Consider the following 7226-nt stretch of genomic DNA (forward strand, 5'->3'; position numbering starts at 1 on the left):
GCAGGAGCTGGCACTTGTGGGGAGGGATGTGGCACTTGTGGGGCAAGATTTGGCACTTGTGGGGCTTGAGGTGGCACTTGTGGGGCAGGAGGTGGATGATGTGGGGCAGGAGTTGGCACTTGTGGAGCAGGAGGTAAAAGTTGTGGGGCAGGATTTGGCACTTGTGGGGCAGGATGTGGCACACGTTGGGCAGGAGTTGGCACTTGTATGGCGGGATGTTGAAGTTGTGGGGCGGGAGGTGGCATTTGAGGGGCTGGAACTGGCACTTGTGGGGAAGGAGGTGGAAGTTGTAGGGCAGGAAATGGCACTTGTGGGGCAGGAGGTGGCACTTGTGGGGCAAGAAATGGCACTTGTGGGGCAGGAGTTGGCACTTGTGGGTCAGGTGGTGGCACTTATGGTGTGGGAGGTGGCACTTGTGGAATTGGAGTTGGCACTAGTGCGGCAGAAGGTGGAAGTTGTGGGGAAGTATTTGGCACTTGTGGGGCAAGAGGTGGAACTTGTGGAGCAGGAGGTGGCATTTGTGGAGCATGAGTTGACACTTGTGGGGCAGGAGGTGGCACTTGTGGGGCAGGAGGTGGCACTTGTGGGGCAGGAGGTGGGGGGGGCCTGGCACAGTTAGGGCCAGCTCAGGGTCCAGAGCAGAGGGGGAGCAGGCAGAGGCAGGGCCTTGGGGCCCAGGATGGAGGAGGACCAGGCACAGCTGGGGCCAGCTCAGGGCCCAGAGCAGAGGGGGACCAGGCACAGCTGAGGCCACTGCAGGGCCCAGGTGAGAGGGGAACCCAGCACAGCCGGGTCTGCTTTGGGGCCTGGGCCGAAAGGGGGCCCGGCACAGCCAGGGCTTTGTGGCAGCACTCAAACTCCAAAGTTCAGCCTTTAATCAGAACCTCAAATGGTAACTGTAGTGAAAGGCAGGAGCAGATACAGCTGCTTTACTCTGTTTTAATTTTCTTAGGAATGGTGAAGGACTCAAACTAATAAATAAAAACAGAATCTCTGAAAAAAGAAAAAAACCCACAAAAACAAATCTGAACAACAACAACAAACAACAAACCAAAGACCCCTTTCTGAAGAACAGGACTCACAAAATATTACTGTAGAGATTCTTTCCCTTCAACAGCCAGCTCTTAAATGAGATTAGGGAGGGCTGAAACCAGGCTCCCCCCCCCGTTTTTTGCACATATGAAATGCTTCCAGCTGTGCTCCACAGCAGAATATCTTTTAATGAAGATTAGAGCCAGTGAGGTAGAAGACTCCTTTTTTACTTCTTTTGCATTTGTGTTTGTTGACTGCAGTTCCAACCAGGTGGACTCACAGTGTCTTCCAAGTGACACCTGGAAGCAGGTACAGACTGGAGGTACAGCACCCTCAATCTCCAGGTGAGTAACAGCAGCCAAGGAGGCTTTTGGGCTCTGCAGGGTCCCTGTTCCTTGTGTGCAGGCACCTGAGAAAAAGAACTGGCTGGGGGCCTGCAGCAGGCTGTGGGGGCTCTGCATGGAACACAACTCCAGGCCACAGCCCCATCAGCTGCTGGGGCAGCAGCATCCCTATCAGCAGAGGATGATTCCAGTGGTGGACAGGGGCGAAGGGAGGAGCCACACCTTGGTGTAGCTCTGCATCTGCTTTTCTCCTGCACATGTCCAGTTCTTTCCTCTATTGCACTTTCCATTTTCTGCCCTTCTTTCCTATCTGTATCCTTTCCCCTCTTTTGCTGCTCTCGTGTAGTTGTCTTACCTGTGTCTGGTGTTCCCCTCTTCTGCTCTTTTACCGCTCTGGTCAGCATCCAGTGTCTGCACCACAGCTCTATGTTGGACTTTGTTTTCGGATGAAGGAAGGTACGCAGGGTATAGATTTGTTTACGGAAAGCTCTCGCGCTGTGCCCAAAAGGTGATGAAGAGAAGCCCTCAGGAAGCAGGACCACAAAGGCAGCTTGTTTTTCCAAAGGCCATAGCGTAAGCTCATGTGAACTGTGAATTTTTTTTATTTGTAATTTTCTATGTCTGTTTTCTTCTTCTTTTTTTTTTTCTTCCTATTTTTCCTTGCCTTTGCTTTGGTTTCTTTACTATTTAATTTAGATTCTTTGTTATTTCCTAAAATCCTGCAAGTTGTTGTTGTTGTTGTGTTTTTTCATCTATGCTTTGCTATTTTTCTTTTGATGTGCTGTATGAGAACTGTTGAATCACTGCCCAAGCCATTGATTATCACCAAGGGAAAGGGCCTGGTCAGTCCTGGTAGCACAAGTGAAGGCAATGCAGCTGAGAGACTGAAGGGTTGGAGCCTGGCTGTGCCTCTCTTACAGCTCATTTTTTAAGGGCTGACTGCCTCTGGGTGGGATCTCTTTCTGATGATTTCTCCTCTGTGGAGTTTGTTCTGTGCACTTCCATCCTCAGTGGTGGGTGAGCCATTCTTTCTTTTTTTTACTTTTGCGATATATTCCTGTTGCGCCTATCTTTCTGCTGTTACGTATGTTATGGATTTCCTTTTTTTTTTTTTTTTTTAATCTGTTTTGTGTGCTTGTTTTTTGTTGTTTGTATTGTTGTTGTTTTTTAACTTTGATTCCCTGGTCTTTGGCTTGCTTTTTTTTTTTTCTTTCTTTATTTTTCTTTGTTTTGCTTTTTTCTTTTGCTGCATCATGATCTGCTTCACGGGTGTCATTTGCAAGAGACTGTAAATTCTCCTGGTTCGAACTGCAGTCAGCTTAATCAGATGCGTAAGAAATACATAAGGGCTGCTGAGGCCGGGCTGGTTTTCCATTTCTTTATAAACTGGGGTGCATCCACAGCAGCACTTATCTCCTGTTTTTGTTGTTGCTGTTGTTCAAGATAATTAAAGGATGCTACGTCTGTGTTTGTTGTCATCCTGCTTTCTTTTCTCTGTCTTGCAGGTCAGCTCGTGCTAGAAGTCGATGGTATCGCTGTATGAATCAAGGGCAGTTTAGGAGCAGCTGCTGATGGAAGAAACGAAGTCCAGGCTAATAAATGGAAGTATCTTCTGGTAAGGTGTCAAAGGTGGCAGTCATCATTAAAACCAAAGGGCTGGCTCATCCGAGTGCTTGCTGACTGATGCTTGGGAGTATCTCGTTCTCCAGCTGTATGATACGAAAGCTAAATATGCTGAGCCGTTACAGCTTGTGCTGAAGTTGTGATTGTGCTCCCAGATGTTTCCTTTAGTGGTAAATCATGTTCTGGCACTGTGGTAGTCCTATCTCTGGCATGATCAGGAGCCTGGAGCACCGTGTCTGGTTGCGAGCCTTGTGTGCCTGTTTCCATGAACCTTGCTTTCTTTCTCTCTTCAGAGTAAGGGCAGGGTGCTTCCTTGCTTTTGGTGGATTCATTCAGGAGGCTGTCAGAAGGCCAATTGCAGTGTTCATAACACGGAGGGACACAATGGGAATGGACTCTCGTTACCACCATGCAAAAGTGAGTTTCTTATGAGTGATATAATTTTGATTATTACTTCTGAGCAGTTGCAGTGTGATAGAGGATGTCACGAAACTATTTATTTGGGAGCACAGGGAAGAGTCATGAGAACCGAAAATGTAGTTTCTGTTTTGGCTGTCAAAGTGGTGGAGTTTTTTTGGGAGGACAGTGTCTGGTCTTCCTGTTAGCAGGCCCCCTCTGAGAAATTGGGCTTTGCTTGCTGCTTTGCTGTGCCTACCTGCCTGCTCCCTGTGCTTGCTGTGTCTGATACCAGCGGTCATGGAACATGCTCCCTGAGGCTGTGGGCCTGGCCCTGAGCTGCTGCAGCTTAAAGGCCGTTTGAGTTTAGGTTGTCCTTCCTGGAGCATCGGGTTGGACTTGATAATCCTCGTGGTTCCTTTACAACTTGGGCTATTCTGTGGTTCTGTGGTCTTGGTGGTTTGCCTGGGAAATACCAGATGGTTTTATTCCCCCAATTTTTTATGGCATTTGAACTTGTTTCAATTCTAAATGTGGGAGAGGAGTTGGATAAGGGTAGGGTAAGGGTAAGGGTAGGTTGCTTTTTTCTTTTTCCTATTCTCCTAGGTATTTTCTGCCCATGTTGTGATAACTCTCTAACCAGAAATGTTCTTAATGCTCATGAAAAGGCTTTACTGGCAGCACACAATTTGACCATAGGACTGCTTGCTGGATTAATTTCTATGGATTGATTGTATGCTTTTTGAGATGGTATGTTCGGTTTATCTTTTGAAAGGCTGTCAGCTTTTGAGGTCGCTGAGGTGTCTTGCTTTATCAGTCTCTAGCAGCTTGCTGGAGCTTGAAGTAGTTGAATCGTCCCATACAGAGCTGTTAAATAAAACCTTATAATCACTTTGTTTGTCACCTTACTGCCCTTCTTGTCTCCCTAGAGCCCAGCTGTCTTCCTGGGATTGCTGAGCAGCTGCCTTTCGCTGTCTCCTGCCTATCAGATCAAAAACCAGTGGTGTAAAACTGAGTTGGAATTTGGTGGCGTAAGTCCTTGAGTATTCTTTATTTCTGTAAAAGGCGCTGGATGTCTCAAGATGGAAGTCCAGATACCTACCCAAGTGTATTACAGCAATCACAGAATTTCTATTTCAGAGACTTTTTCAAAGCCCTTCAGATGGAAAGGCAAAGGGAAGTGCAACTTTGGAGTAGTAAATGGTGCTTATTAAAATGTAAAGAGGTCTAATTGGTGTAAATGGACTCCAGTCACACTGGTGTATAGCTTTCTTTATGAGGGTACTCAGGAATTCTTCTGACAATGAGTGATACAGTCCCAGCTCCAGGTGCGTGCTCAGCTTGGAAATGCATGCACATAGCTTTTGCTTGGCCAGCTGCTTTGACTGCATTGCACTACATCATCTTGTCTTGATCTCTTTGCTCCCTCCATCAAAAGTTTTGCTCGGCCTAGACTCGTTGCAGATACTGACTGTGTTATTTTGATCCACATGAGATCAATACAGAAATGAATACAGAAAATTAAGTAGGGTTGTGCAGCACGAATTTGAACGTCTATGGAGACCACCCTTTGTGGGACTCAGACTTGCAGAACTAGCTCCTTGAAGAGAGGGGCTCCCAAGGTATTAACCCATATAAACCGTTGCTCTTCAGCATCTTCCTTCGTCAGTGACATAGATGATGGCAGGTTTGCAGACGTTACAAACTGAGCAGTGCAGTCAATATATTGTAGGGGAGGGAAGCCAACCAGAGGGACCGGGACAGGCTGGAGAGGTTGCGGGCGTCCCTTTATTTTCCTTTGTTGTTTCCTTCTGGTTACAGGGAGGTGTCCGTCCCTTCTGCCACTGTGAAGTTGCTGTGGGGAATGAAACCGTCTGCAATTGTGGAAGGAGGGTCACTGCATGAGGAGGGGCTGCACATTCAGACATATGGAAGTTGATGGGAGTGTTTGCCTACAGATGTGTTCTCAATTTCAGTCCCCCAAAGCAATGAATTTCTGTAGGAGGCTAGATGTGCTTTTACAGGCAAGATTCATTGACTTTAAAATGATACTGGTTTTGATGACGACAAGGGGGGCTGGGTGGTTGTACAGGGAAGACAATTGAATGCTGCCAGAGATCTGCGTTTATCAGGCAGGAAACAGTGGGCATTGGCCTCCTGTGAGCTGGGCTTGATACTGATCTACCGGGACTCTTCTGTCCTGGATATCTTCAGAGAACATTGTTCTAGCTGCTTGTAGTTGTAAGGCGTGGGAAAGGAAACAGTGGTAAAGAACTAAGAACCTGCAAGATAGTTTTGGATAGGGCGGTGGATGTAGTTTACCATGATTTCAGCAAGGCATCTGGTACTGTCTCCCAGGACATCCTTATAACAAGCTGAGCAAGCGTGGGATAGATGAGTGGACAGAGAGGTGGGTTGAGAAGTGGCTGACTGGCAGAGCACAGAGAGACGTTGTTGGCAGTGCAGAATCCAGGTGGAGACCTGTAACTAGCGGCGTCCCCCAGGGGTCAGTACTGGGTCCGGTCTTGTTCAATATCTTCATCAACGACCTTGATGAGGAGATAGTGACCACCCTCAGCAAGTTTGTGATGACACGAAGTTGGGAGGACTGGCTGACACGCCTGAAGGCTGTGCTGCCATTCAGCAAGACCTGGACAGGCTGGAGAGCTGGGCAGTAAGAAACCGGATGAGGTTTAACAAAAGCAAGTGTAGAGTCTTGCACCTAGGGAGCAGTAATTGCATGCACCAGTACAGGCTGGGGGAAGAGCTGCTGGAGAGGAGCTCTGAAGAGAGGAACCTGGGTGTCCTGGTGGACGACAGATTGACCATGAGCCAGCAGTGTGCCCTTGTAGCCAAAAAAGCCGATGGAATACTGGGGTGTATTACAAAGAGCATGGACAGCAGGTCAAGGTGGCACTTGTGGGGAGGAAAATGGAAGTTGTGGGGCAGGGGGTGGCGATTGTGGGGCAGGGGGTGGCACTTGTGAAGCAGGAGGTGGCACTTGTGGGGTAGGATGTGGAAGTTCTTGAGCAGGAAATGGCACTTGTGGAACAGGAGGTGGCATTTGTGGGTCAGGAGGTGGAAGTTGTGAGGTGGGAGGTAAAAGTTGGGGGAAGGAGGAGGCACGTGTGGGGCGGGAGGTGGAAGTTGTGGGGCGGGAGGTGGAAGTTGTAAGGCGGGAAATAGCACTTGTGGGGTGGGAGGCGGCACTTGTGTGGCAGGAGGTGGGACACTTGTGTGGAGGGAGGTGGCACTTGTGGGGCAGGAAATGGCACTTGAGGGGCAGGAGGTGGAAGATGTGGGGCAGGAATTGGCATTGCAGTGCGGGATGTGGAACTGGTGGGGCAGGAGATGGCACTTGTGGGGCTGGTGGTGGCACTTGTGGAGCGGGAGGTGGCACTTGTGGGCCGGGAGGTGGATGATGTGGGGCAGGAGGTGGCACTTGTGGGGTGGGAGCTGGTACTAGTGGGGTGGGAGGTGGCACTTGTGGAGCAGGATGTGGATGATGTGGGGCTGGTTGTGGCACTTGTGGGGCTAGAGGTTGAAGTTGTGGGTCGGGAGGTGGCATTTGTAAAACAGGAGGTTGCACTTGTGGGGCAGGAGGTGGAACTTGTGGGGGGTGGATGGGAGGAGGTGGCACTTGTGGGGCAGGAGGTGGCACTTGTGGGGCAGGAGGTGGCACTTGTAATGCAGGAGGTTGCACTTGTGGGTCATGAGGAGGATGTTGGGCAGTTAATGACACTTGTGGGGCGGGAGGTGGATGATTTGGGGCGGGAGGTGGCAGTTGTGTGGAAAAATGTGGCACTTGTGGGGCATGAACTGGCACTTGTG

At 49.2% G+C, this 7226-nt stretch overlaps 1 long non-coding RNA gene across 1 annotated transcript; it reads left to right on the forward strand.

Moving 5' to 3' along the window:
* The first annotated feature begins 637 nt into the window (after positions 1–637).
* Positions 638–5454, forward strand: LOC146756517 (uncharacterized). Its single transcript, XR_014937380.1, has 6 exons — positions 638–766; positions 1293–1376; positions 2882–2991; positions 3293–3416; positions 4325–4426; positions 5217–5454. It is a non-coding gene; the product is annotated as an uncharacterized LOC146756517 (long non-coding RNA).
* The last annotated feature ends 1772 nt before the right edge of the window (positions 5455–7226 follow it).

This window comes from Coturnix japonica, chromosome 26 (assembly GCF_054131305.1).
Source record: "Coturnix japonica strain WE chromosome 26, WE-NBRP24, whole genome shotgun sequence".
NCBI lineage: Eukaryota > Metazoa > Chordata > Aves > Galliformes > Phasianidae > Coturnix > Coturnix japonica.